Source organism: Musa acuminata, chromosome BXJ2-1 (assembly GCF_036884655.1).
Source record: "Musa acuminata AAA Group cultivar baxijiao chromosome BXJ2-1, Cavendish_Baxijiao_AAA, whole genome shotgun sequence".
Lineage (NCBI taxonomy): Eukaryota > Viridiplantae > Streptophyta > Magnoliopsida > Zingiberales > Musaceae > Musa > Musa acuminata.
Window position 1 is genome coordinate 27,479,335 of NC_088338.1, and position 26,231 is coordinate 27,505,565.

General features: G+C 51.3%; 16 non-coding genes and 28 pseudogenes across 16 annotated transcripts; all 44 read left to right on the top strand.

Moving 5' to 3' along the window:
- Positions 1-5,653: 5,653 nt before the first annotated feature.
- On the top strand, positions 5,654-5,772 carry LOC135602401 (5S ribosomal RNA; annotated as a pseudogene).
- A 350-nt stretch (positions 5,773-6,122) lies between these two features.
- Positions 6,123-6,241, top strand: LOC135600601 (5S ribosomal RNA). Its single transcript, XR_010482919.1, has one exon. It is a non-coding gene; the product is annotated as a 5S ribosomal RNA (ribosomal RNA).
- Positions 6,242-6,591: 350 nt separating this feature from the next.
- LOC135602845 (5S ribosomal RNA) lies at positions 6,592-6,710 on the top strand (annotated as a pseudogene).
- Positions 6,711-7,061: 351 nt separating this feature from the next.
- LOC135604614 (5S ribosomal RNA) lies at positions 7,062-7,180 on the top strand (annotated as a pseudogene).
- Positions 7,181-7,530: 350 nt separating this feature from the next.
- On the top strand, positions 7,531-7,649 carry LOC135600602 (5S ribosomal RNA). Its single transcript, XR_010482920.1, has one exon. It is a non-coding gene; the product is annotated as a 5S ribosomal RNA (ribosomal RNA).
- Positions 7,650-7,999: 350 nt separating this feature from the next.
- LOC135600986 (5S ribosomal RNA) lies at positions 8,000-8,118 on the top strand. Its single transcript, XR_010483293.1, has one exon. It is a non-coding gene; the product is annotated as a 5S ribosomal RNA (ribosomal RNA).
- Positions 8,119-8,468: 350 nt separating this feature from the next.
- On the top strand, positions 8,469-8,587 carry LOC135601130 (5S ribosomal RNA). The gene has a single exon (XR_010483434.1). It is a non-coding gene; the product is annotated as a 5S ribosomal RNA (ribosomal RNA).
- Positions 8,588-8,937: 350 nt separating this feature from the next.
- On the top strand, positions 8,938-9,056 carry LOC135600047 (5S ribosomal RNA). The gene has a single exon (XR_010482381.1). It is a non-coding gene; the product is annotated as a 5S ribosomal RNA (ribosomal RNA).
- A 350-nt stretch (positions 9,057-9,406) lies between these two features.
- Positions 9,407-9,525, top strand: LOC135601980 (5S ribosomal RNA; annotated as a pseudogene).
- A 350-nt stretch (positions 9,526-9,875) lies between these two features.
- LOC135603691 (5S ribosomal RNA) lies at positions 9,876-9,994 on the top strand (annotated as a pseudogene).
- A 350-nt stretch (positions 9,995-10,344) lies between these two features.
- Positions 10,345-10,463, top strand: LOC135600953 (5S ribosomal RNA). The gene has a single exon (XR_010483262.1). It is a non-coding gene; the product is annotated as a 5S ribosomal RNA (ribosomal RNA).
- Positions 10,464-10,813: 350 nt separating this feature from the next.
- On the top strand, positions 10,814-10,932 carry LOC135603412 (5S ribosomal RNA; annotated as a pseudogene).
- A 350-nt stretch (positions 10,933-11,282) lies between these two features.
- LOC135603122 (5S ribosomal RNA) lies at positions 11,283-11,401 on the top strand (annotated as a pseudogene).
- A 350-nt stretch (positions 11,402-11,751) lies between these two features.
- Positions 11,752-11,870, top strand: LOC135600836 (5S ribosomal RNA). The gene has a single exon (XR_010483148.1). It is a non-coding gene; the product is annotated as a 5S ribosomal RNA (ribosomal RNA).
- Positions 11,871-12,220: 350 nt separating this feature from the next.
- Positions 12,221-12,339, top strand: LOC135601985 (5S ribosomal RNA; annotated as a pseudogene).
- Positions 12,340-12,689: 350 nt separating this feature from the next.
- On the top strand, positions 12,690-12,808 carry LOC135601603 (5S ribosomal RNA). Its single transcript, XR_010483893.1, has one exon. It is a non-coding gene; the product is annotated as a 5S ribosomal RNA (ribosomal RNA).
- A 350-nt stretch (positions 12,809-13,158) lies between these two features.
- On the top strand, positions 13,159-13,277 carry LOC135603607 (5S ribosomal RNA; annotated as a pseudogene).
- A 350-nt stretch (positions 13,278-13,627) lies between these two features.
- On the top strand, positions 13,628-13,746 carry LOC135603123 (5S ribosomal RNA; annotated as a pseudogene).
- Positions 13,747-14,096: 350 nt separating this feature from the next.
- LOC135603678 (5S ribosomal RNA) lies at positions 14,097-14,215 on the top strand (annotated as a pseudogene).
- Positions 14,216-14,565: 350 nt separating this feature from the next.
- LOC135604232 (5S ribosomal RNA) lies at positions 14,566-14,683 on the top strand (annotated as a pseudogene).
- A 350-nt stretch (positions 14,684-15,033) lies between these two features.
- Positions 15,034-15,152, top strand: LOC135600915 (5S ribosomal RNA). The gene has a single exon (XR_010483225.1). It is a non-coding gene; the product is annotated as a 5S ribosomal RNA (ribosomal RNA).
- Positions 15,153-15,502: 350 nt separating this feature from the next.
- LOC135602624 (5S ribosomal RNA) lies at positions 15,503-15,621 on the top strand (annotated as a pseudogene).
- A 350-nt stretch (positions 15,622-15,971) lies between these two features.
- Positions 15,972-16,089, top strand: LOC135604497 (5S ribosomal RNA; annotated as a pseudogene).
- A 350-nt stretch (positions 16,090-16,439) lies between these two features.
- LOC135599664 (5S ribosomal RNA) lies at positions 16,440-16,558 on the top strand. The gene has a single exon (XR_010482010.1). It is a non-coding gene; the product is annotated as a 5S ribosomal RNA (ribosomal RNA).
- A 350-nt stretch (positions 16,559-16,908) lies between these two features.
- On the top strand, positions 16,909-17,026 carry LOC135599359 (5S ribosomal RNA; annotated as a pseudogene).
- A 350-nt stretch (positions 17,027-17,376) lies between these two features.
- LOC135602990 (5S ribosomal RNA) lies at positions 17,377-17,495 on the top strand (annotated as a pseudogene).
- A 350-nt stretch (positions 17,496-17,845) lies between these two features.
- On the top strand, positions 17,846-17,964 carry LOC135600916 (5S ribosomal RNA). The gene has a single exon (XR_010483226.1). It is a non-coding gene; the product is annotated as a 5S ribosomal RNA (ribosomal RNA).
- Positions 17,965-18,314: 350 nt separating this feature from the next.
- On the top strand, positions 18,315-18,433 carry LOC135602522 (5S ribosomal RNA; annotated as a pseudogene).
- Positions 18,434-18,783: 350 nt separating this feature from the next.
- On the top strand, positions 18,784-18,901 carry LOC135599409 (5S ribosomal RNA; annotated as a pseudogene).
- A 350-nt stretch (positions 18,902-19,251) lies between these two features.
- On the top strand, positions 19,252-19,370 carry LOC135602467 (5S ribosomal RNA; annotated as a pseudogene).
- Positions 19,371-19,720: 350 nt separating this feature from the next.
- LOC135600704 (5S ribosomal RNA) lies at positions 19,721-19,839 on the top strand. The gene has a single exon (XR_010483020.1). It is a non-coding gene; the product is annotated as a 5S ribosomal RNA (ribosomal RNA).
- A 350-nt stretch (positions 19,840-20,189) lies between these two features.
- On the top strand, positions 20,190-20,308 carry LOC135601551 (5S ribosomal RNA). Its single transcript, XR_010483842.1, has one exon. It is a non-coding gene; the product is annotated as a 5S ribosomal RNA (ribosomal RNA).
- A 350-nt stretch (positions 20,309-20,658) lies between these two features.
- On the top strand, positions 20,659-20,777 carry LOC135599677 (5S ribosomal RNA). Its single transcript, XR_010482023.1, has one exon. It is a non-coding gene; the product is annotated as a 5S ribosomal RNA (ribosomal RNA).
- Positions 20,778-21,127: 350 nt separating this feature from the next.
- On the top strand, positions 21,128-21,246 carry LOC135604241 (5S ribosomal RNA; annotated as a pseudogene).
- Positions 21,247-21,596: 350 nt separating this feature from the next.
- Positions 21,597-21,715, top strand: LOC135602145 (5S ribosomal RNA; annotated as a pseudogene).
- Positions 21,716-22,065: 350 nt separating this feature from the next.
- LOC135602268 (5S ribosomal RNA) lies at positions 22,066-22,184 on the top strand (annotated as a pseudogene).
- A 350-nt stretch (positions 22,185-22,534) lies between these two features.
- On the top strand, positions 22,535-22,653 carry LOC135603680 (5S ribosomal RNA; annotated as a pseudogene).
- Positions 22,654-23,003: 350 nt separating this feature from the next.
- Positions 23,004-23,122, top strand: LOC135604028 (5S ribosomal RNA; annotated as a pseudogene).
- A 350-nt stretch (positions 23,123-23,472) lies between these two features.
- On the top strand, positions 23,473-23,591 carry LOC135602062 (5S ribosomal RNA; annotated as a pseudogene).
- A 350-nt stretch (positions 23,592-23,941) lies between these two features.
- On the top strand, positions 23,942-24,060 carry LOC135603478 (5S ribosomal RNA; annotated as a pseudogene).
- A 350-nt stretch (positions 24,061-24,410) lies between these two features.
- LOC135600390 (5S ribosomal RNA) lies at positions 24,411-24,529 on the top strand. The gene has a single exon (XR_010482713.1). It is a non-coding gene; the product is annotated as a 5S ribosomal RNA (ribosomal RNA).
- A 350-nt stretch (positions 24,530-24,879) lies between these two features.
- On the top strand, positions 24,880-24,998 carry LOC135599678 (5S ribosomal RNA). The gene has a single exon (XR_010482024.1). It is a non-coding gene; the product is annotated as a 5S ribosomal RNA (ribosomal RNA).
- Positions 24,999-25,348: 350 nt separating this feature from the next.
- LOC135603696 (5S ribosomal RNA) lies at positions 25,349-25,467 on the top strand (annotated as a pseudogene).
- A 350-nt stretch (positions 25,468-25,817) lies between these two features.
- On the top strand, positions 25,818-25,936 carry LOC135603260 (5S ribosomal RNA; annotated as a pseudogene).
- Positions 25,937-26,231: the final 295 nt, after the last annotated feature.

Consider the following 26,231-nt stretch of genomic DNA (forward strand, 5'->3'; position numbering starts at 1 on the left):
ACAAGGGCAAAATCATTGGCAAGGGAACTATTGGTAACAAATTTAATTTTTCCATTGATGATGTCTTACTAGTTGATGGATTGAAACATAATCTCTTGAGTATTAGTCAACTATGCGATAAAGGTTACATCGTTAGATTTGAATCAAATATGTGCATTATTGAAAAACCAAATCATAACATCACTATGATTGCTTTAAAACAAAATAATGTCTATACCATCAATCTTGATGAACTAAGTAATGAAATGTGCTTCTCCGTCGTAAATGATGATGCTTGGCTTTGGCATAGGAGATTAGGCCATGCAAGCATGAAAACAATATCTAAGATCTCATCTCAAGAATTAGTACGAGGAATTCCAAATATAAAGTTTATTAAGGACAAAGTATGCGATGCATGTCAACTAGGCAAACAAATAAAAACAAGCTTCAAACCAAAAAATCAAATTAGCACTACTAGACCATTACAATTGATCCATTTGGACCTATTTGGACCAATTGATACAACAAGTCTAGGTGGAAGCAAATATGTTTTTGTGATTGTGGATGACTACTCTAGATACACTTGGACCTATTTCTTAGCTCACAAAAGTGATTGCTTCAAGTGTTTCTCTAAATTTTGTAAACTCACTCAAAACGAAAAAGGCTTCATGATTTCATCAATTCGGAGTGATCACGGTGGTGAATTCCAAAACCGTGACTTTCAAATTTTTTGCGAAAGTAATGGGTACAATCACAACTTCTCAACTCCAAGAAATCCTCAACAAAATGGAGTAGTTGAAAAGAAAAATAGAAACCTACAAGAAATGGCAAGAACTATGTTGAATGAACATAGTTTACCTAAGTACTTTTGGGCCGAAGCCGTAAATACGGCTTGCTACATCATGAATAGAGTCCTAATAAGACCATCCTTATCCAAAACTCCCTATGAATTATGGAATAACAAAAAACCAAACATCTCCTATTTTAAAGTTTTTGGTTGTAAATGCTTTATTTTAAATGAAAGGGATGCTTTAGGAAAATTTGATGCTAAATCCGATGAAGGCATCTTTCTTGGTTACTCTTCCGTTTCTAAAGCTTTTCGGGTTTTTAATAAAAGAACTTTAGTAATTGAAGAATCTATTCATGTAGTTTTTAATGAAATTTCTGATTTAAAGAAAAATGATTTTGATGATGATCTTGGTTTTGATAATTTGAATTTAAATGAACCCTCTCCTCAAAATAGCCATTTGAATGCATCTTCTTCCGAAATTTCTTTACCAAAAGAATGGAAGTATGTAGATGCTCATCCAAAAGAGCAAATTATAGGAGATACATCAAAAGGGGTTCAAACTCGTTCTTCTTTCAAAAATTTCTGTGCTAACGCCGCTTTCCTTTCTCAAATTGAACCTAAATGCATTGACGAAGCCTTAAAAGATGATTTTTGGATCATTGCAATGCAAGAAGAATTGAACCAATTTGAGAGGAATGAGGTATGGAAGCTTGTTCCTAGACCAAGTGACCACTTAGTCATAGGTACTAAGTGGGTCTTTAGAAACAAGCAAGACGAAAATGGTATCGTGGTTAGAAACAAGGCTAGATTAGTGGCCAAAGGTTTCAACCAAGAAGAAGGTATCGATTACGAAGAAACCTTCGCTCCCGTGGCTCGATTAGAAGCCATAAGGATGCTCCTTGCCTATGCTAGTAGTAATAATTTTAAACTATTTCAAATGGATGTTAAAAGTGCTTTCTTGAATGGTTTTATTTCCGAAGAAGTATTTGTCGAACAACCTCCCGGATTTGAAAATTCTCTTCTTCCTAATCATGTATTCAAATTGACTAAAGCTCTCTATGGCTTAAAACAAGCTCCTAGAGCTTGGTATGAAAGGCTTAGTTCCTTTCTTATTTTAAATAATTTTACCAAAGGCAAGGTTGATACTACATTGTTTATTAAACATTTTGAAAATAATTTTCTTATTGTGCAAATTTATGTTGACGATATTATGTTTGGCTCTTCGGATGAATCACTATGTGAATCATTTGCCAAATGTATGAGTCTTGAATTTGAAATGAGTTTAATGGGTGAATTAACTTTCTTTTTGGGATTACAAATCAAACAACTTAGTGATGGTATATTTCTTAACCAATCGAAATATACATTAGAATTGTTAAAACGATTTAACATGGATAATTCAAAAGCAATAAACACCCCTATGAGTACTGCGACTAAGTTAGATATGGATGAAAATGGTGAAAGTTTCGATCAAAAAACATATAGGGGAATGCTCGGTAGTCTACTCTACCTCACTGCGACTAGACCGGATATTATGTTTAGTGTAGGACTTTGCGCTAGGTTTCAATCTAATCCTAAATTATCTCATCTTAAGAGTGTTAAAAGAATATTTAGGTATCTTAAAGGAACTCCAAATTTAGGATTGTGGTATCCAAAATCTGAAAAATTTGATCTAATAGCTTATACAGATGCCGATTTTGGCGGATGCAGGATAGATAGAAAAAGTACATCCGGAACATGCCAATTTTTAGGACATGCACTTGTTTCTTGGACTTCTAAGAAACAAAATTCAGTTGCACTATCTACGGCGGAAGCCGAATACATTGCTGCAAGTGCATGTTGTGCACAAGTAATTTGGATGAAAAATACATTAGAAGACTATGGAATTCACTTTAAAAACATTCCCATAAAATGTGATAATACTAGTGCCATATGTCTTACTAAAAATCCAATTCAGCACTCTAGAACTAAGCACATCGACGTTAGGCATCATTTCATACGCGATCATGTCCTTAACAATAATGTTGTTCTAGAATTCATTGACACAAAGCATCAATTAGCAGATATATTCACAAAAGCCTTGAATGAAGACCAATTTGAATTCATTAGAAGGGAATTAGGTATGTTAAATTGTCCCTAAACAATAAACTTGTTTGATTGGATTTTCCGTAAAGTTTTTCATCTTCTTTCCATCTCTCATTCTCCTTCAAATTCCATATGGCATGTTGTGAAATCTCGAAATCAACTTCGATGACTTGATTATGAATTTTAAGTTAGCGATTTGATTTAAATAAGTTTTATCTAAATCATAATCTTGATCTTGCAAAATTGGAATCACAAATAATATCTTTTGGCATTCATGACTTGAATTTGATTGAAACATTGTATGCTTAAATTCATCATTCTCCTATGTTTCAAAAATTCTTTAAATGCCTTATGTGATGATTAAAAAGTAATGTTGAGATTTTCATGAATTTGACGATTTGAATGAGTTTGTATTCGAATTATGATCTTGACTTCGTGAAATTACTACTTGAATTTTTTTATCCCAATCTCTCTCTTATACATCTACAATTTCTATTATTCATAGAAAGAAGAGATTAGATAATATGAATGCATGCTGAATTTTCCTCTAAAATGAATTCTGCGTAAATATTTTTGCATACTTAATTTTCAATGATAAAATCGTTGTATGACAATATGTGCTTCAAGTCTCATTTTCCTTTTTGTTGATGACAAAGGGGGAGAAAAGTGATGACTTATATCATTCTTAATAGCATGACAAAATATGAATTGCAAAATCCTTGAGAAAAGTGATCGATCGATGATTATCTTATATGCCTTGCAAAATCCTTGAAAATATCATAAGATTGATTGATCATATTGAATGCATGTCTAAAATGTATAATCATGCAATTCAAGTTGAAAATCTTTATCTCTTGTCATAGTAAAATTTGTCTCTTATCTTTCGACTTGAAAAAGATTTTCATCAAAGTTTCGCATTTACATTATGCTTAATGAGAATAACGATAAGTTCTACGGTTAGAACTTATCGGGTTATGCTTGAATCCAATGGGATGGAATTCAAGTGTTTTTTATCTTCTCATAATATGGCATATAGATAGGGGGAGTTATGGTTAACTCCGTCATCAATTGATTGTCATCATCAAAAAGGGGGAGATTGTTGAATCTCGGATTTTGATGATATAATCAATTGGTGGGTTAATTGATCTAATCCATATTATTGAGTTAAGTGTGCAGGATTAACTACGATAACCAGAAAACATAAAGCAAGGATACCGGAGTCGAGCTCGATGGACGTTTAAGAGACCGAAGAATCATCGGAGATGCTGCCGGAACCATCCGAGAAGAAATCGGGAACGTGTCGGAAGTTCGCCGAAGAAATCGTCGGAGGCTCGCGGAGATCACCGAGAAGGCTCGGCTACTCGTTAAAAGTCATCACAAAGATTGGGAGCTTGCAGGGAGTCCGTCGGAAGAAGTTCGTCGGAAAGCTCGCCGGAACAAGACTCGACGTTCGCGGTTGAAAATTTGCTTAGGATGTGTTTTGGTTATGTAGTCCACTTGTAATTAGGATTAGGATTAAGAGATAATCCTATATCCTGGTTAGGGGCCAACTGGGCCCAAAGTCAGAGTTGGTTTAGGCTAAAAATTAAGCTAAACCAGCGAACTAGAGAGCCAAGATTGAAGCCCAACTAGTGGCTGAAAACACTGTAGTTGGGCTGAAAACACTGTAGGCGGTGGCACCGCCTAGCTGGGCGGTGGCACCGCCCAGCACCCGAGTGCTGGGCGATGACACCTCCTGGCTGGGCGGTGGCACCGCCCAGCACCCGAGCGCTGGGCGGTGGCACCGCCTGGTTGGGCGGTGGCACCTCCAGCACCGGAAACCCTAAGAAAATTCAAATTTTGGAGCCCAAAATTTGAATCCTCTTGAGGCCTATAAATACCCCTCTAATCTCAGCTGAGGTTACAACTTTTTGAGAAGCATTTTGATTGAGAGAAAAGTCTTAGAAAGTCTTAGCAAGTCTTGTTTTCAATTTGCTAGAGAGTTCTCCTCCGTCTTTCGTATTGAAAATTTGTAAGAGGTTGAGCTGCTTGTAAAAGGTTGTAAGAGGGGTGTTTACCCTTCCATTTCAAGAGACTTGCTAGTGGAAGGTGGGAGCCTCATCGAAGAGGGGCCTCGCAAGTGGAGTAGGTCATTTGACCGAACCACTCTAAAAATCGGCGTAATCTCTGGTTTGCTTTTTATTATTGTCATTTACATTACTGCAAATCTTCTTACTGCTTTAGTTTGTATTACTCTTGCTGCGCAACTTTAAGAATACGCCTTCAAGTTAAATTTCTCAAGTTTCGTTCTTAACGTACGAAAGATTTTGATTAAAATCGAAGTTTTAATCCGCTGCACTAATTCACCCACCCCTCTTAGTGCCGCTCTGATCCTAACAAAGTTAAGCGAGCTTGGGCCAGAGTAGTACTACGATGGGTGACCCCCTGGGAAGTCCTCGTGTTGCACTCCTTTTTGCATCTTGGGATACGAAACATCTCCCGTAGAGCTCCGAGACGATTGTTTTGGGGCTGGAAATTTGCTGTGATCGCTACACAGTCAGTTTCGAGGGGCTCGGAGAGAGCTTTCCCGATTGGGGTCGCAATAGCGATTTCGAGATCGTTCTAGAAAGTGCCGATGGTTTCGGCACGCGCTTGCCGTGATCGATACGCAGTCGTCGGGCTAGGGCTCGGAGAGAGCTTGCAATAGGGATTTCGTGAACATTCGAGAAAGCGCCGACGGTTTCGTGACGGGCAAGAGGCTCCGGACGTTGGTACGCCGACCGCGACGTGCACATAGGCGAGGGACGAAGAACGTGAAACGGGTGCGATAATGCCAGCACTAAATCACCGGATCCCATCAAAACACCGAAGTTAAGCGTGCTTGGGCAAAAGTAGTACTACGATTGGTGACCCCCTGGGAAGTCCTCGTGTTGCACTCCTTTTTGCATCCCGGGATACGAAACATCTCCCGTAGAGCTCCGAGATGATTGTTTTGGGGCTGGAAATTTGTTGTGACCGCTACGCAGTCAGTATCGAGGGGCTCGGAGAGAGCTTTCTGGATTGGGGTCGCAATAACGATTCCGAGATCGTTCTAGAACGTGCCGATGGTTTCGGAACGCGCTTGCCGTGACCGATACGCAGTCGTCGGGCTAGGGCTCGGAGAGCGCTTGCAATAGGGATTTCGTGAACGTTCGAGAAAGCGTCGACGGTTTCGTGACGGGCAAGAGGCTCCGGACGTTGATACGCCGAACGCGACGTGTACATAGGCGAGGGACGAAGCACGCGAAACGGGTGCGATAATGCCAGCACTAAATCACCAGATCCCATCAAAACACCGAAGTTAAGCGTGCTTGGGCCAGAGTAGTACTAGGATGGGTGACCCCCTGGGAAGTCCTCGTGTTGCACTCCTTTTTGCATCTTGGGATACGAAACATCTCCCGTAGAGCTCCGAGACGATTGTTTTGGGGCTGGAAATTTGCTGTGACCGCTACGATGTCAGTATCAAGGGGCTCGGAGAGAGCTTTCCGGATTGGGGTCGCAATAGCGATTCCTAGATCGTTCTAGAAAGTGCCCATGGTTTCGGCACGCGCTTGCCGTGACCGATACGCAGTTGCCGGGCTAGGGCTCGGAGAGAGCTTGCAATAGGGATTTCGTGAACGTTCGAGAAAGCGCCGACGGTTTCGTGACGGGCAAGAGGCTCCGGACGTTGATACGCCGACCGCGACGTGCACATAGGCGAGGGACGAAGCACGCGAAACGGGTGCGATAATGCAAGCACTAAATCACTGGATCCCATCAAAATACCGAAGTTAAGCGTGCTTGGGCCAGAGTAGTACTAGGATGGGTGACCCCCTGGGAAGTCCTCGTGTTGCACTCCTTTTTGCATCCCGGGATACGAAACATCTCCCGTAGAGCTCCGAGACGATTGTTTTGGGGCTGGAAATTTTGCTGTGACCGCTACGCAGTCAGTATCGAGGGGCTCGGAGAGAGCTTTCCGGATTGGTGTCGCAATAGCAATTCCGAGTTCCTTCTAGAAAGTGCCGATGGTTTCGGCACGCGCTTGCCGTGACCGATACGCAGTCGTCGCGCTAGGGCTCGGAGAGAGCTTGCAATAGGGATTTCGTGAACGTTCGAGAAAGCGCCGACGGTTTTGTGATGGGCAAGAGGCTCCGGACGTTGATGCGCCGACCGCGACGTGCACATAGGCGAGGGACGAAGCACGCGAAACGGGTGAGATAATGCCAGCACTAAATCACCAGATCCCATCAAAACACCGAATTTAAGCGTGCTTGGGCCAGAGTAGAACTAGGATGGGTGACCCCCTGGGAAGTCCTCGTGTTGCATTCCTTTTTGCATCCCGGGATACGAAACATCTCCCGTAGAGCTCCGAGACGATTGTTTTGGAGCTGGAAATTTGCTGTGATCGCTACACAGTCAGTTTCGAGGGGCTCGGAGAGAGCTTTCCCGATTGGGGTCGCAATAGCGATTTCGAGATCGTTCTATAAAGTGCCGATGGTTTCGGCACGCGCATGCCGTGATCGATACGCAGTCGTCGGGCTAGGGCTTGGAGAGAGCTTGCAATAGGGATTTCGTGAACGTTCGAGAAAGCGCCGACGGTTTCGTGACGGGCAAGAGGCTCCGGACGTTGATACGCCGACCGCGACGTGCACATTGGCGAGGGACGAAGCACGCGAAACGGGTGCGATAATGCCAGCACTAAATCACCAGATCCCATCAAAACACCGAAGTTAAGCGTGCTTGGGCCAGAGTAGTACTAGGATGGGTGACCCCCTGGGAAGTCCTCGTGTTGCACTCCTTTTTGCATCTTGGGATACGAAACATCTCCCGTAGAGCTCCGAGACGATTGTTTTGGGGCTGGAAATTTGCTGTGACCGCTACGCTGTCGGTATCGAGGGGCTCGGAGAGAGCTTTCCGGATTGGGGTTGCAATAGCGATTCCGAGATCGTTCTAGAAAATGCCAATGGTTTCGGCATGCGCTTGCCGTGACCGATACGCAGTCGTTGGGCTAGGGCTCGGAGAGAGCTTGCAATAGGGATTTCGTGAACGTTCGAGAAAGTGCCGACGGTTTCGTGACGGGCAAGAGGCTCCGGACGTTGATACGCCGACCGCGACGTGCACATAGGCGAGGGACGAAGCACGCGAAACGGGTGCGATAATGCCAGCACTAAATCACCAGATCCCATCAAAACACCGAAGTTAAGCGTGCTTGGGCCAGAGTAGTACTCGGATGGGTGACCCCCTGGGAAGTCCTCGTGTTGCACTCCTTTTTGCATCTTGGGATACGAAACATCTCCCGTAGAGCTCCGAGACGATTGTTTTGGGGCTGGAAATTTGCTGTGACCGCTACGCTGTCAGTATCGAGGGGCTCGGAGAGAGCTTTCCGGATTGGGGTTGCAATAGCGATTCCGAGATCGTTCTAGAAAATGCCAATGGTTTCGGCATGCGCTTGCCGTGACAGATACGCAGTCGTCGGGCTAGGGCTCGGAGAGAGCTTGCAATAGGGATTTCGTGAACGTTCGAGAAAGTGCCGACGGTTTCGTGACGGGCAAGAGGCTCCGGACGTTGATACGCCGACCGCGACGTGCACATAGGCGAGGGACGAGGCACGCTAAATGGGTGCAATAATGCCAGCACTAAATCACCAGATCCCATCAAAACACCGAAGTTAAGCGTGCTTGGGCCAGAGTAGTACTACGATGGGTGACCCCTTGGGAAGTCCTCGTGTTGCACTCCTTTTTGCATCTCGGGATACGAAACATCTCCCGTAGAGCTCCGAGACGATTGTTTTGGGGCTGGAAATTTGCTATGACCGCTACACAGTCAGTATCGAGGGGCTCGGGGAGAGCTTTCCGGATTGGGGTCACAATAGCGATTCCGAGATCGAGCTAGAACGTGCCGATGGTTTCGGCACGCGCTTGCCGTGACCGATACGCAGTTGTCGGGCTAGGGCTCGGAGAGAGCTTGCAATAGGGATTTCGTGAACGTTCGATAAAGCGCCGACGGTTTCGTGACGGGCAAGAGGCTCCGGACGTTGATACGCCGACCGCAACGTGCACATAGGCGAGGGACGAAGCACGCGAAACGGGTGTGATAATGCCAGCACTAAATCACCGGATCCCATCAAAACTCCGAAGTTAAGCGTGCTTGGGCCAGAGTAGTAGTACGATGGGTGACCCCCTGGGAAATCCTCGTGTTGCACTCCTTTTTGCATCTCGGGATACGAAACATCTCCCGTAGAGCACCGAGACGATTGTTTTGGGGCTGGAAATTTGCTGTGACCGCTACGCAGTCTGTATCGAGGGGCTCGGAGAGAGCTTTCCCGATTGGGGTCGCAATAGCGATTTCGAGATCGTTCTAGAAAGTGCCGATGGTTTCGGCACGCGCTTGCCGTGATCGATACGCAGTCGTCGGGCTTGGGCTCGGAGAGAGCTTGCAATAGGGATTTCGTGAACGTTCGAGAAAGCGCCGACGGTTTCGTGATGGGCAAGAGGCTCCGGACGTTGATACGCCGACCGCGACGTGCACATAGGCGAGGGACGAAGCACGCAAAACGGGTGCGATAATGCCAGCACTAAATCACCAGATCCCATCAAAACACCGAAGTTAAGCGAGCTTGGGCCAGAGTAGTACTACGATGGGTGACCCCCTGGGAAGTCCTCGTGTTGCACTCCTTTTTGTATCTCGGGAAACGAAACATCTCCCGTAGAGCTCCGAGACGATTGTTTTGGGGATGGAAATTTGCTGTGACCGCTACGCAGTCAGTATCGAGGGGCTCGGAGAGAGCTTTCCGGATTGGGGTCGCAATAGCGATTCCAAGATCGTTCTAGAAAGTGCCAATGGTTTCGGCACGCGCTTGCCGTGACCGATACGTAGTCGTCGGGCTAGGGCTCGGAGAGAGCTTGCAATAGGGATTTCGTGAACGTTCGAGAAAGCGCCGACGGTTTCGTGACGGGCAAGAGGCTCCGGACGTTGATACACCGACCGCGACGTGCACATAGGCGAGGGACGAAGCACGCGAAACGGGTGCGATAATGCCAGCACTAAATCACCAGATCCCATCAAAACACCGAAGTTAAGCGAGCTTGCGCCAGAGTAGTACTACGATGGGTGACCCCATGGGAAGTCCTCGTGTTGCACTCCTTTTTGCATCTTGGGATACGAAACATCTCCCGTAGTGCTCCGAGACGATTGTTTTGGGGCTGGAAATTTGCTGTGACCGCTACGCTGTCGGTATCGAGGGGCTCGGAGAGAGCTTTCCGGATTGGGGTTGCAATAGCGATTCCGAGATCGTTCTAGAAAATGCCAATGGTTTCGGCATGCGCTTGCCGTGACCGATACGCAGTCGTCGAGCTAGGGCTCGGAGAGAGCTTGCAATAGGGATTTCGTGAACGTTCGAGAAAGCGCCGACGGTTTCGTGACGGGCAAGAGGCTCCGGACGTTGATACGCCGACCGCGATGTGCACATAGGCGAGGGACGAGGCACGCGAAATGGGTGCAATAATGCCAGCACTAAATCACCAGATCCCATCAAAACACCGAAGTTAAGCGTGCTTGGGCCAGAGTAGTACTACGATGGGTGACCCCCTGGGAAGTCCTCGTGTTGCACTCCTTTTTGCATCTCGGGATACGAAACATCTCCCGTAGAGCTCCGAGACGATTGTTTTGGGGCTGGAAATTTGCTATGACCGCTACGCAGTCAGTATCGAGGGGCTCGGGGAGAGCTTTCCGGATTGGGGTCACAATAGCGATTCCGAGATCGTTCTAGAAAGTGCCAATGGTTTCGGCACGCGCTTGCCGTGACCGATACGCAGTCGTCGGGCTAGGGCTCGGAGAGAGCTTGCAATAGGGATTTCGTGAACGTTCGAGAAAGCGCCGACGGTTTCAGGACGGGCAAGAGGCTCCGGACGTTGATACGCCGACCGCGACGTGCACATAGGCGAGGGACGAAGCACGCGAAACGGGTGCGATAATGCCAGCACTAAATCACCATATCCCATCAAAACACCGAAGTTAAGCGTGCTTGGGCCAGAGTAGTACTACGATGGGTGACCCCAAGGGAAGTCCTCGTGTTGCACTCCTTTTTGCATCTCGGGATACGAAACATCTCCCGTAGAGCTCCGAGGCGATTGTTTTGGGGCTGGAAATTTGCTGTGACCGCTAAGCAGTCAGTATCGAGGGGCTCGGAGAGAGCTTTCCGGATTGGGGTCGCAATAGCGATTCCGAGATCGTTCTAGATAGTGCCGATGGTTTCGGCACGCGCTTGCCGTGACCGAAACGCAATCGTCGGGCTAGGGCTCGGAGAGAGCTTGCAATAGGGATTTCGTGAACGTTCGAGAAAGCGCCGACGGTTTCGTGACTGGCAAGAGGCTCCGGACGTTGATACGCCGACCGCGATGTGCACATAGGCAAGGGACGAACCACGCGTAACGGGTGCGATAATGCCAGCACTAAATCACTGGATCCCAACAAAATACCGAAGTTAAGCGTGCTTGGGCCAGAGTAGTACTAGGATGGATGACCCCCTGGGAAGTCCTCGTGTTGCACTCCTTTTTGCATCCCGGGATACGAAACATCTCCCGTAGAGCTCCGAGACGATTGTTTTGGGGCTGGAAATTTGCTATGACCGCTACGCAGTCAGTATCGAGGGGTTCGGAGAGAGCTTTCCCGATTGGGGTCGCAATAGCGATTTCGAGATCATTCTATAAAGTGCCGATGGTTTCGGCACGCGCTTGCCGTGATCGATACGCAGTCATCGGGCTAGGGCTCGGAGAGAGCTTGCAATAGGGATTTCGTGAACGTTCGAGACAGTGCCGACGGTTTCGTGACGGGCAAGAGGCTCCGGACGTTGATGCGCCGACCGCGACGTGCACATAGGCGAGGGACGAAGCACGCGAAACGGGTGAGATAATGCCAGCACTAAATCACCGGATCCCATCAAAACTCCGAAGTTAAGCGTGCTTGGGCCAGAGTAGTAGTACGATGGGTGACCCCCTGGGAAGTCCTCGTGTTGCACTCCTTTTTGCATCTCGGGATACGAAACATCTCCCGTAGAGCTCCGAGACGATTGTTTTGGGGCTGGAAATTTGCTGTGATCGCTACACAGTCAGTTTCGAGGGGCTCGGAGAGAGCTTTCCCGATTGGGGTCGCAATAGCGATTTCGAGATCATTCTATAAAGTGCCGATGGTTTCGGCACGCGCTTGCCGTGATCGATACGCAGTCATCGGGCTAGGGCTCGGAGAGAGCTTGCAATAGGGATTTCGTGAACGTTCGAGAAAGTGCCGACGGTTTCGTGACGGGCAAGAGGCTCCGGACGTTGATATGCCGACAGCGACGTGCACATAGGCGAGGGACGAAGCACGCGAAACGGGTGCGATAATGCCAGCACTAAATCACCAGATCCCATCAAAACACCGAAGTTATGCGTGCTTGGGCCAGAGTAGTACTAGGATGGGTGACCCCCTGGGAAGTCCTCGTGTTGCACTCCTCTTTGCATCTTGGGATACGAAACATCTCCCGTAGAGCTCCGAGACGATTGTTTTGGGGCTGGAAATTAGCTGTGACCGCTACACTGTCGGTATCGAGGGGCTCGGAGAGAGCTTTCCGGATTGGAGTTGCAATAGCGATTCCGAGATCGTTCTAGAAAATGCCAATGGTTTCGGCATGCGCTTGCCGTGACCGATACGCAGTCGTCGGGCTAGGGCTCGGAGAGAGCTTGCAATAGGGACTTCGTGAACGTTCGAGAAAGCGCCGACGGTTTCGTGACGGGCAAGAGGCTCCGGACGTTGATACGCCGACCGCGACGTGCACATAGGCGAGGGACGAGGCACGCGAAACGGGTGCAATAATGCCAGCACTAAATCACCAGATCCCATCAAAACACCGAAGTTAAGCGTGCTTGGGCCAGAGTAGTACTACGATGGGTGACCCCCTGGGAAGTCCTTGTGTTGCAATCCTTTTTGCATCTCGGGATACGAAACATCTCCCGTAGAGCTCCGAGACGATTGTTTTGGGGATGGAAATTTGCTGTGACCGCTACGTAGTCCGTATCGAGGGGCTCGGAGAGAGCTTTCCGGATTGGGGTCGCAATAGCGATTCCAAGATCGTTCTAGAAAGTGCCAATGGTTTCGGCACGCGCTTGCCGTGACCGATACGCAGTCGTCGGGCTAGGGCTCGGAGAGAGCTTGCAATAGGGATTTCGTGAACGTTCGAGAAAGCGCCGACGGTTTCAGGACGGGCAAGAGGCTCCGGACGTTGATACGCCGACCGCGACGTGCACATAGGCGAGGGACGAAGCACGCGAAACGGGTGCGATAATGCCAGCACTAAATCACCATATCCCATCAAAACACCGAAGTTAAGCGTGCTTGGGTCAGAGTAGTACTACGATGGGTGACCCCATGGGAAGTCCTCGTGTTGCACTCCTTTTTGCATCCCGGGAAACGAAACATCTCCCGTAGAGCTCCGAGACGATTGTTTTGGGGCTGAAAATTTGCTGTGACCGCTACGCTGTCAGTATCGAGAGGCTCGGAGAGAGCTTTCCGGATTGGGGTCGCAATAGCGATTCCGAGATCGTTCTAGATAGTGCCGATGGTTTCGGCACGCGCTTGCCGTGACCGAAACGCAATCGTCGGGCTAGGGCTCGGAGAGAGCTTGCAATAGGGATTTCGTGAACGTTCGAGAAAGCGCCGACGGTTTCGTGACTGGCAAGAGGCTCCGGACGTTGATACGCCGACCGCGATGTGCACATAGGCAAGGGACGAACCACGCGTAACGGGTGCGATAATGCCAGCACTAAATCACTGGATCCCAACAAAATACCGAAGTTAAGCGTGCTTGGGCCAGAGTAGTACTAGGATGGATGACCCCCTGGGAAGTCCTCGTGTTGCACTCCTTTTTGCATCCCGGGATACGAAACATCTCCCGTAGAGCTCCGAGACGATTGTTTTGGGGCTGGAAATTTGCTATGACCGCTACGCAGTCAGTATCGAGGGGTTCGGAGAGAGCTTTCCGGATTGGGGTCGCAATAGCGATTCCGAGATCGTTCTAGAACGTGCCAATGGTTTCGGCACGCGCTTGCCGTGACCGATACGCAGTCGTCGGGCTAGGGCTCGGAGAGAGCTTGCAATAGGGATTTCGTGAACATTCGAGAAAGCGCCGACGGTTTCGTGACGGGCAAGAGGCTCCGGACGTTGATACGCCGACCGCAACGTGCACATAGGCGAGGGACGAAGCACGCGAATCGGGTGCGATAATGAAAGCACTAAATCACCGGATCCCATCAAAACTCCGAAGTTTAGCGTGCTTGGGCCAGAGTAGTAGTACGATGGGTGACCCCCTGGGAAGTCCTCGTGTTGCACTCCTTTTTGCATCTCGGGATACGAAACATCTCCCGTTGAGCTCCGAGACGATTGTTTTGGGGCTGGAAATTTGCTGTGACCGCTACGCAGTCTGTATCGAGGGGCTCGGAAAGAGCTTTCCCTATTGGGGTCGCAATAGCGATTTCGAGATCGTTCTAGAAAGTGCCGATGGTTTCGGCACGCGCTTGCCCTGATCGATACGCAGTCGTCGGGCTAGGGCTCGGAGAGAGCTTGCAATAGGGATTTCGTGAACGTTCGAGAAAGCGCCGACGGTTTCGTGACGGGCAAGAGGCTCCGGACGTTGATACGCCGACCGCGACGTGCACATAGGCGAGGGACGAAGCACGCAAAACGGGTGCGATAATGCAGCACTAAATCACCAGATCCCATCAAAACACCGAAGTTAAGCGAGCTTGGGCCAGAGTAGTACTACGATGGGTGACCCCTTGGGAAGTCCTCGTGTTGCACTCCTTTTTGCATCTCGGGACACGAAACTTCTCCCGTAGAGCTCCGAGACGATTGTTTTGCGGCTGGAAATTTGCTGTGACCGCAACGCAGTCTGTATCGAGGGGCTCGGAGAGAGCTTTCCGGATTGGGGTCGCAATAGCGATTCGGAGATCGTTCTAGAAAGTGTTGATGGTTTCGGCACGCGCTTGCCGTGACCGATACGCAGTCGTCGGGCTAGGGCTCGGAGAGAGCTTGCAATAGGGATTTCGTGAACGTTCGAGAGAGCGCCGACGGTTTCGTGACGGGCAAGAGGCTCCGGACGTTGATATGCCGACCGCGACGTGCACATAGGCGAGGGACGAAGCACGCGAAACGGGTGCGATAATGCCAGCACTAAATCACCGGATCCCATCAAAACACCGAAGTTAAGCGTGCTTGGGCCAGAGTAGTAGTACGATGGGTGACCCCCTGGGAAGTCCTCGTGTTGCACTCCTTTTTGCATCTCGGGATACGAAACATCTCCCGTAGAGCTCCGAGACGATTGTTTTTGGGCTGGAAATTTGCTGTGACCGCTACGCAGTCTGTATCGAGGGGCTCGGATAGGGCTTTCCCGATTGGGGTCGCAATAGCGATTTCGAGATCGTTCTAGAAAGTGCCGATGGTTTCGGCACGCTTTTGCCCTGATCGATACGCAGTCGTAGGGCTAGGGCTCGGAGAGCGCTTGCAATAGGGATTTCGTGAACGTTCGATAAAGCGCCGACGCTTTCGTGACGGGCAAGAGGCTCCGGACGTTGATACGCTGACCGCGACGTGCACATAGGCGAGGCACGAAGCACGGGAAACGGGTGCGATAATGCCAGCACTAAATCACCAGATCCCATCAAAACACCCAAGTTAAGCGTGCTTGGACCAGAGTAGTACTAGGATGGGTGACCCCCTGGGAAGTCCTCGTGTTGCACTCCTTTTTGCATCTTGGGATACGAAACATCTCCCGTAGAGCTCCGAGACGATTGTTTTGGGGCTGGAAATTTGCTGTGATCGCTACGCTGTCAGTATCGAGGGGCTCGGAGAGTGCTTTCCAGATTGGGGTCGCAATAGCGATTCCGAGATCGTTCTAGAAAGTGCCGATGGTTTCAGCACGCGCTTGCCGTGACCGATACGTAGTCGTCGGGCTAGGGCTCGGAGAGAGCTTGCAATAGGGATTTCGTGAACGTTCGAGAAAGCGCCGACGGTTTCGTGACGGGCAAGAGGCTCCGTACGTTGATGCGCCGACCGCGACGTGCACATAGGCGAGGGACGAAGCACGCGAAACGGGTGAGATAATGCCAGCACTAAATCACCGGATCCCATCAAAACTCCAAATTTAAGCGTGCTTGGGCCAGAGTAGAACTAGGATGGGTGACCCTTGGGAAGTCCTCGTGTTGCACTCCTTTTTGCATCCCGGGATACGAAACATCTCCCGTAGAGCTCCGAGACGATTGTTTTGGGGCTGGAAATTTGCTGCGACCGCTACACAGTCAGTATCGAGGGGCTCAGAGAGAGCTTTCTGGATTGGGGTCGCAATAGCGATTCTGAGATCGTTCTAGAACGTGCCGATGGTTTCGGCACGCGCTTGCCGTGACCGATACGCAGTCGTCGGGCTAGGGTTCGGAGAGAGCTTGCAATAGGGATTTCGTGAACGTTCGAGAAAGCGCCGATGGTTTCGTGACGGGCAAGAGGCTCCGGACGTTGATACGCCGACCGCAACGTGCACATAGGCGAGGGACGAAGCACGCGAAACGGGTGCGATAATGCCAGCACTAAATCACCGGATCCCATCAAAACTCCGAAGTTAAGCGTGCTTGGGCCAGAGTAGTAGTACGATGGGTGACCCCCTGGGAAGTCCTCGTGTTGCACTCCTTTTTGCATCTCGGGATACGAAACATCTCCCGTTGAGCTCCGAGACGATTGTTTTGGGGCTGGAAATTTGCTGTGACCGCTACGCAGTCTGTATCGAGGGGCTCGGAAAGAGCTTTCCCTATTGGGGTCGCAATAGCGATTTCGAGATCGTTCTAGAAAGTGCCGATGGTTTCGGCACGCGCTTGCCCTGATCGATACGCAGTCGTCGGGCTAGGGCTCGGAGAGAGCTTGCAATAGGGATTTCTTGAACGTTCGAGAAAGCGCCGACGGTTTCGTGACGGGCAAGAGGCTCCGGACGTTGATACGCCGACCGCGACGTGCACATAGGCGAGGGACGAAGCACGCGAAACGGGTGCGATAATGCAGCACTAAATCACCAGATCCCATCAAAACACCAAAATTAAGCGAGCTTGGGCCAGAGTAGTACTACGATGGGTGACCCCTTGGGAAGTCCTCGTGTTGCACTCCTTTTTGCATCTCGGGACACGAAACTTTTCCCGTAGAGCTCCGAGACGATTGTTTTGGGGCTGGAAATTTGCTGTGACCGCTACGCAGTCAGTATCGAGGGGCTCAGAGAGAGCTTTCTGGATTGGGGTCGCAATAGCGATTCCGTGATCGTTCTAGAAAGTGCCAATGGTTTCGGCACGCGCTTGCCGTGACCGATACGCAGTCGTCGGGCTAGGGCTCGGAGAGAGCTTGCAATAGGGATTTCGTGAACGTTCGAGAAAGCGCCGACGGTTTCGTGACGGGCAAGAGGCTCCGTACGTTGATGCGCCGACCGCGACGTGCACATAGGCGAGGGACGAAGCATGCGAAACGGGTGAGATAATGCCAGCACTAAATCACCGGATCCCATCAAAACACCGAAGTTAAGCGTGCTTGGGCCAGAGTAGTAGTACGATGGGTGACCCCCTGGGAAGTCCTCGTGTTGCACACCTTTTTGCATCTCGGGATACGAAACATCTCCCGTTGAGCTCCGAGACGATTGTTTTGGGGCTGAAAATTTGCTGTGACCGCTACGCAGTCTGTATCGAGGGGCTCGGAAAGAGCTTTCCCTATTGGGGTCGCAATAGCGATTTCGAGATCGTTTTAGAAAGTGCCGATGGTTTCGGCACGCGCTTGCCGTGACCGATACGCAGTCGTCGGGCTAGGTCTCGGAGAGAGCTTGCAATAGGGATTTCGTGAACGTTCGAGAGAGCGCCGACGGTTTCGTGACAGGCAAGAGGCTCCGGACGTTGATACGCTGACCGCGACGTGCACATAGGCGAGGGACGAAGCACGCGAAACGGGTGCGATAATGCCAGCACTAAATCACCGGATCCCATCAAAACACCGAAGTTAAGCGTGCTTGGGCCAGAGTAGTAGTACGATGGGTGACCCCCTGGGAAGTCCTCGTGTTGCACTCCTTTTTGCATCTCGGGATACGAAACATCTCCCGTAGAGCTCCGAGACGATTGTTTTTGGGCTGGAAATTTGCTGTGACCGCTACGCAGTCTGTATCGAGGGGCTCGGAAAGGGCTTTCCCGATTGGGGTCGCAATAGCGATTTCGAGATCGTTCTAGAAAGTGCCGATGGTTTCGGCACGCTTTTGCCCTGATCGATACGCAGTCGTCGGGCTAGGGCTCGGAGAGCGCTTGCAATAGGGATTTCGTGAACGTTCGATAAAGCGCCGACACTTTCGTGACGGGCAAGAGGCTCCGGACGTTGATACGCTGACCGCGACGTGCACATAGGCGAGGCACGAAGCACGCGAAACGGGTGCGATAATGCCAGCACTAAATCACCTGATCCCATCAAAACACCCAAGTTAAGCGTGCTTGGGCCAGAGTAGTACTAGGATGGGTGACCCCCTGGGAAGTCCTCGTGTTGCACTCCTTTTTGCATCTTGCGATATGAAACATCTCCCGTAGAGCTCCGAGACGATTGTTTTGGGGCTGGAAATTTGCTGTGACCGCTACGCTATCAGTATCGAGGGGCTCGGAGAGAGCTTTCCAGATTGGGGTCGCAATAGCGATTCCGAGATCGTTCTAGAAAGTGCCGATGGTTTCAGCACGCGCTTGCCGTGACCGATACGTATTCGTCGGGCTAGGGCTCGGAGAGAGTTTGCAATAGGGATTTCGTGAACGTTCGAGAAAGCGCCGACGGTTTCGTGACGGGCAAGAGGCTCCGTACGTTGATGCGCCGACCGCGACGTGCACATAGGCGAGGGACGAAGCATGCGAAACGGGTGAGATAATGCCAGCACTAAATCACCGGATCCCATCAAAACTCTAAATTTAAGCGTGCTTGGGCCAGAGTAGAACTAGGATGGTTGACCCTTGGGAAGTCCTCGTGTTGCACTCCTTTTTGCATCCCGGGATACGAAACATCTCCCGTAGAGCTCCGAGACGATTGTTTTGGGGCTGGAAATTTGCTGTGACCGCTACACAGTCAGTATCGAGGGGCTCAGAGAGAGCTTTCTGGATTGGGGTCGCAATAGTGATTCCGAGATCGTTCTAGAACGTGCCGATGGTTTCGGCACGCGCTTGCCGTGACCGATACGCAGTCGTCGGGCTAGGGCTCGGAGAGAGCTTGCAATAGGGATTTCGTGAACGTTCGAGAAAGCGCTGACGGTTTCGTGACGGGCAAGAGGCTCCGGACGTTGATACGCCGATCGCGACGTGCACATAGGCGAGGGACGAAGCACGCGAAACGGGTGCGATAATGCCAGCACTAAATCACCAGATCCCATCAAAACCCCGAAGTTAAGCGAGCTTGGGCCAGAGTTGTACTACGATGGGTGACCCCCTGGGAAGTCCTCGTGTTGCACTCCTTTTTGCATCCCGGGATACGAAACATCTCCCGTAGAGCTCCGAGACGATTGTTTTTGGGCTGGAAATTTGCTGTGACCGCTACGCAGTCAGTATCGAGGGGCTCAGAGAGAGCTTTCCGGATTGGGGTCGCAATAGCGATTCCGAGATCGTTCTAGAATGTGTCGATGGTTTCGGCACGCGCTTGCCGTGACCGATACGCAGTCGTCGGGCTAGGGCTCGAACATAGCTTGCAATAGGGATTTCGTGAATGTTCGAGAAAGCGCCGACGGTTTCGTGACGGGCAAGAGGCTCCGGACGTTGATGCTCCGACCGCGACGTGCACATAGGCGAGGGACGAAGCACGCGAAACGGGTGCGATAATGCCAGCACTAAATCACCGGATCCCATCAAAACACCGAAGTTAAGCGTGCTTGGGCAAAAGTAGTACTACGATGGGTGACCCCCTGGGAAGTCCTCGTGTTGCACTCCTTTTTGCTTCTTGGGATACGAAACATCTCCCGTAGAGCTCCGAGGCGATTGTTTTGGGGCTGGAAATTTGCTGTGACCGCTAAGCAGTCAGTATCGAGGGGCTCGGAGAGAGCTTTCCGGATTGGGGTCGCAATAGCGATTCCGAGATCGTTCTAGAAAGTGCCGATGATTTCGGCACGCGCTTGCTGTGACCGATACGCAGTCGTCGGGCTAGGGCTCGGAGAGAGCTTGCAATAGGGATTCCGTGAACGTTCGAGAAAGCGCCGACGGTTTCGTGACGGGCAAGAGGCTCTGGACGTTGATGCACCGACCGCGACGTGCACATAGGCGAGGGACGAAGCTCGCGAAACGGGTGCGATAATGCCAGCACTAAATCACCGGATCCCATCAAAACACCGAAGTTAAGCGTGCTTGGGCCAGAGTAGTACTATGATGGGTGACCCCCTGGTAAGTCCTCGTGTTGCACTCCTTTTTGCATCCCGGGATACGAAACATCTCCCGTAGAGCTCCGAGATGATTGTTTTTGGGCTGGAAATTTGCTGTGACCGCTACGCTGTCAGTATCGAGGGGCTCGGAGAGAGCTTTCGGGATTGGGGTCGCAATAGCGATTCCGAGATCGTTCTAGAAAGTGCCGATGGTTTCGGCACGCGCTTGCCGTGACCGATACGCAGTCGTCGGGCTAGGGCTCGGAGAGAGCTTGCAATAGGGATTTCGTGAACGTTCGAGAAAGCGCCGACGGTTTCGTGACGGGCAAGAGGCTCCGGACGTTGATGCGCCGACCGCGACGTGCACATAGGCGAGGGACGAAGCACGCGAAACGGGTGCGATAATGCTAGCACTAAATCACCGGATCCCATCAAAACTCCGAAGTTAAGCGTGCTTGGGCCAGAGTAGTACTACGATGGGTGACCCCGTGGGAAGTCCTCGTGTTGCACTCCTTTTTGCATCCCAGGATACGAAACATCTGCCATAGAGCTCCGAGACGATTGTTTTGGGGCTGGAAATTTGTTGTGACCGCTACGCAGTCAGTATCGAGGGGCTCGGAGAGAGCTTTCCGGATTGGGGTCGCAATAGCGATTCCGAGATCGTTCTAGAACGTGCCGATGGTTTCGGCACGCGCTTGCCGTGACCGATACGCAGTCGTCGGGCTAGGGCTCGGACAGAGCTTGCAATAGGGATTTCGTGAACGTTCGAGAAAGCGCCGACGGTTTCGTGACGGGCAAGAGGCTCCGGACGTTGATGCACCGATCGCGACGTGCACATAGGTGAGGGACGAAGCACGCGAAACGGGTGCGATAATGCCAGCACTAAATCACTAGATCCCATCAAAACCCCGAAGTTAAGCGAGCTTGCGCCAGAGTTGTACTACGATGGGTGACCCCCTGGGAAGTCCTCGTGTTGCACTCCTTTTTGCATCCCGGGATACGAAACATCTCCCGTAGAGCTCCGAGACGATTGTTTTTGTGCTGGAAATTTGCTGTGACCGCTACGCAGTCAGTATCGAGGGGCTCGGAGAGAGCTTTCCTGATTTGGGTCGCAATAGCGATTTCGAGATCGTTCTAGAAAGTGCCGATGGTTTCGGCACGCGCTTGCCGTGACCGATACGCAGTCGTCGGGCTAGGGCTCAGACAGAGCTTGCAATAGGGATTTCGTGAACGTTCGAGAAAGCGCCGACGGTTTCGTGACGGGCAAGAGGCTCCGGACGTTGATACGCCGACCGCGACGTGCACATAGGCGAGGGACGAAGCACGCGAAACGGGTGCGATAATGCCAGCTCTAAATCACTAGATCCCATCAAAACCCCGAAGTTAAGCGAGCTTGGGCCAGAGTTGTACTACGATGGGTGACCCCCTGGGAAGTCCTCGTGTTGCACTCCTTTTTGCATCCCGGGATACGAAACATCTCCCGTAGAGCTCCGAGACGATTGTTTTTGGGCTGAAAATTTGCTGTGACCGCTACGCTGTCAGTATCGAGGGGCTCGGAGAGAGCTTTCCGGATTGGGGTCGCAATAGCGATTCCGAGATCGTTCTAGAAAGTGCCGATGGTTTCGGCACGCGCTTGCCGTGACCGATACGCTGTCGTCGGGCTAGGGCTCGGACAGAGCTTGCAAAAGGGATTTCGTGAACGTTCGAGAAAGCGCCGACGGTTTCGTGACGGGCAAGAGGCTCCGGACGTTGATGCGCCGACCGCGACGTGCACATAGGCGAGGGACAAAGCACGCGAAACGGGTGCGATAATGCCAGCTCTAAATCACCGGATCCCATCAAAACACCGAAGTTAAGCGTGCTTGGGCAAAACTAGTACTACGATGGGTGACCCCTTGGGAAGTCCTCGTGTTGCACTCCTTTTTGCATCCCAGGATATGAAACATCTCCCGTAGAGCTCCGAGACGATTGTTTTGGGGCTGGAAATTTGTTGTGACCGCTACGCAGTCAGTATCGAGGGGCTCGGAGAGAGCTTTCCGGATTGGGGTCGCAATAGCGATTCCGAGATCGTTCTAGAACGTGCCGATGGTTTCGGCACGCGCTTGCCGTGACCGATACGCAGTCGTCGGGCTAGGGCTCGGACAGATCTTGCAATAGGGATTTCGTGAACGTTCGAGAAAGCGCCGACGGTTTCGTGACGGGCAAGAGGCTCCGGACGTTGATGCACCGATCGCGACGTGCACATAGGCGAGGGACGAAGCACGCGAAACGGGTGCGATAATGCCAGCACTAAATCACTAGATCCCATCAAAACCCCGAAGTTAAGCGAGTTTGGGCCAGAGTTGTACTACGATGGGTGACCCCCTGGGAAGTCCTCGTGTTGCACTCCTTTTTGCATCCCGGGATACGAAACATCTCCCGTAGAGCTCCGAGACGATTGTTTTTGGGCTGGAAATTTGCTGTGACCGCTACGCAGTCAGTATCGAGGGGCTCGGAGAGAGCTTTCCGGATTGGGGTCGCAATAGCGATTCCGAGATCGTTCTAGAAAGTGCCGATGGTTTCGGCACGCGCTTGCCGTGACCGATACGCAGTCGTCGGGCTAGGGCTCAGACAGAGCTTGCAATAGGGATTTCGTGAACGTTCGAGAAAGCGCCGACGGTTTCGTGACGGGCAAGAGGCTCCGGACGTTGATACGCCGACCGCGACGTGCACATAGGCGAGGGACGAAGCACGCGAAACGGGTGCGATAATGCCAGCACTAAATCACCAGATCCCATCAAAACCCCGAAGTTAAGCGAGCTTGGGCCAGAGTTGTACTACGATGGCTGACCCCCTGGGAAGTCCACGTGTTGTACTCCTTTTTGCATCCCGGGATACGAAACATCTCCCGTAGAGCTCCGAGACGATTGTTTTTGGGCTGGAAATTTGCTGTGACCGCTACGCAGTCAGTATCGAGGGGCTCGGAGAGAGCTTTCCGGATTGGGGTCGCAATAGCGATTCCGAGATCGTTCTAGAAAGTGCCGATGGTTTCGGCACGCGCTTGCCGTGACCGATACGCAGTCGTCGGGCTAGGGCTCGGACAGAGCTTGCAAAAGGGATTTCGTGAACGTTCGAGAAAGCGCCGACGGTTTCGTGACGGGCAAGAGGCTCCGGACGTTGATGCGCCGAACGCGACGTGCACATAGGCGAGGGACGAAGCACGCGAAACGGGTGCGATAATGCCAGCACTAAATCACCGGATCCCATCAAAACACCGAAGTTAAGCGTGCTTGGGCAAAACTAGTAGTACGATGGGTGACCCCCTGGGAAGTCCTCGTGTTGCACTCCTTTTTGCTTCTCGGGATACAAAACATCTCCCGTAGAGCTCCGAGACGATTGTTTTGGGGCTGGAAATTTGCTGTGACCGCTAAGTAGTCAGTATCGAGGGACTCGGAGAGAGCTTTCCGGATTGGGGTCGCAATAGCGATTCCGAGATCGTTCTAGAAAGTGCCGATGATTTCGGGACGCGCTTGCCGTGACCGATACGCAGTCGTCGGGCTAGGGTTCGGAGAGAGCTTGCAATAGGGATTTCGTGAACGTTCGAGAAAGCGCCGACGGTTTCGTGACGGGCAAGAGGCTCTGGACGTTGATGCGCCGACCGCGACGTGCACATAGGCGAGGGACGAAGCTCGCGAAACGGGTGCGATAATGCCAGCACTAAATCACCTGATCCCATCAAAACACCGATGTTAAGCGTGCTTGGACCAGAGTAGTACTATGATGGGTGACCCCCTAGGAAGTCCTCGTGTTGCACTCCTTTTTGCATCCCGGGATACGAAACATCTCCCGTAGAGCTCCGAGACGATTGTTTTGGGGCTGGAAATTTGCTATCACCGCTACGCAGTCAGTATCGAGGGGCTCGGATAGAGCTTTACGGATTGGGGTCGCAATAGCGATTCCAAGATCGTTCTAGAAAGTGCCGATGATTTCGGGACGCGCTTGCCGTGACCGATACACAGTCGTCGGGCTAGGGCTCGGAGAGAGCTTGCAATAGGGATTTCGTGAACGTTCGAGAAAGCGCTGAGAGTTTCATGACGGGCAAGAGGCTCCGGACGTTGATACGCCGACCGCGACGTGCACATAGGCGAGGGACGAAGCACGCGAAACGGGTGCGATAATGCCAGCTCTAAATCACCGGATCCCATCAAAACTCCGAAGATAAGCGTGCTTGGGCCAGAGTAGTACTACGATGGGTGACCCCCTGGGAAGTCCTCATGTTGCACTCCTTTTTGCATCCCGGGATACGAAACATCTCCCGTAGAGCTCCAAGACGATTGTTTTGGGGCTGGAAATTTGCTATCACCGCTACACAATCAGTATCGAGGGGCTCGGAGAGAGCTTTCCGGATTGGGGTCGCAATAGAGATTCCGAGATCGTTCTAGAAAGTGCCAATGGTTTCGGCACGCGCTTGCCGTGACCGATACGCAGTCGTCGGGCTAGGGCTCGGAGAGAGCTTGCAATAGGGATTTCGTGAACGTTCGAGAAAGCGCCGACGGTTTCGTGACGGGCAAGAGGCTCCGGACGTTGATGCGCGGACCGCGACGTGCACATATGCGAGGGACGAAGCACGCGAAACGGGTGCGATAATGCTAGCACTAAATCACCGGATCCCATCAAAACTCCGAAGTTAAGCGTGCTTGGGCCAGAGTAGTACTACGATGGGTGACCCCGTGGGAAGTCCTCGTGTTGCACTCCTTTTTGCATCCCAGGATACGAAACATCTCCCGTAGAGCTCCGAGACGATTGTTTTGGGGCTGGAAATTTGTTTTGACCGCTACGCAGTCAGTATCGAGGGGCTCGGAGAGAGCTTTCCGGATTGGGGTCGCAATAGCGATTCCGAGATCGGTCTAGAACGTGCCGATGGTTTCGGCACGCGCTTGCCGTGACCGATACGCAGTCGTCGGGCTAGGGCTCGGACAGAGCTTGCAATAGGGATTTCGTGAACGTTCGAGAAAGCGCCGACGGTTTCGTGACGGGCAAGAGGCTCCGGACGTTGATGCACCGATCGCGACGTGCACATAAACGAGGGACGAAGCACGCGAAACGGGTGCGATAATGCCAGCACTAAATCACTAGATCCCATCAAAACCCCGAAGTTAAGCGAGCTTGGGCCAGAGTTGTACTACGATGGGTGACCCCCGGGGAAGTCCTCGTGTTGCACTCCTTTTTGCATCCCGGGATACGAAACATCTCCCGTAGAGCTCCGAGACGATTGTTTTTGGGCTGGAAATTTGCCGTGACCGCTACGCTGTCAGTATCGAGGGGCTCGGAGAGAGCTTTCCGGATTGGGGTCGCAATAGCGATTCCGAGATCGTTCTAGAAAGTGCCGATGGTTTCGGCACGCGCTTGCCGTGACCGATACGCAGTCGTCGGGCTAGGGCTCAGACAGAGCTTGCAATAGGGATTTCGTGAACGTTCGAGAAAGCGCCGACGGTTTCGTGATGGGCAAGAGGCTCCGGACGTTGATACGCCGACCGCGACGTGCACATAGGCGAGGGACGAAGCACGCGAAACGGGTGCGATAATGCCAGCACTAAATCACCAGATCCCATCAAAACCCCGAAGTTAAGCGAGCTTGGGCCAGAGTTGTACTACGATGGGTGACCCCCTGGGAAGTCCACGTGTTGTACTCCTTTTTGCATCCCGGGATACGAAACATCTCCCGTAGAGCTCTGAGACGATTGTTTTTGGGCTGGAAATTTGCTGTGACCGCTATGCAGTCAGTATCGAGGGGCTCGGAGAGAGCTTTCCGGATTGGGGTCGCAATAGCGATTCCGAGATCGTTCTAGAAAGTGCCGATGGTTTCGGCACGCGCTTGCCGTGACCGATACGCAGTCGTCGGGCTAGGGCTCGGACAGAGCTTGCAAAAGGGATTTCGTGAACGTTCGAGAAAGCGCCGACGGTTTCGTGACGGGCAAGAGGCTCTGG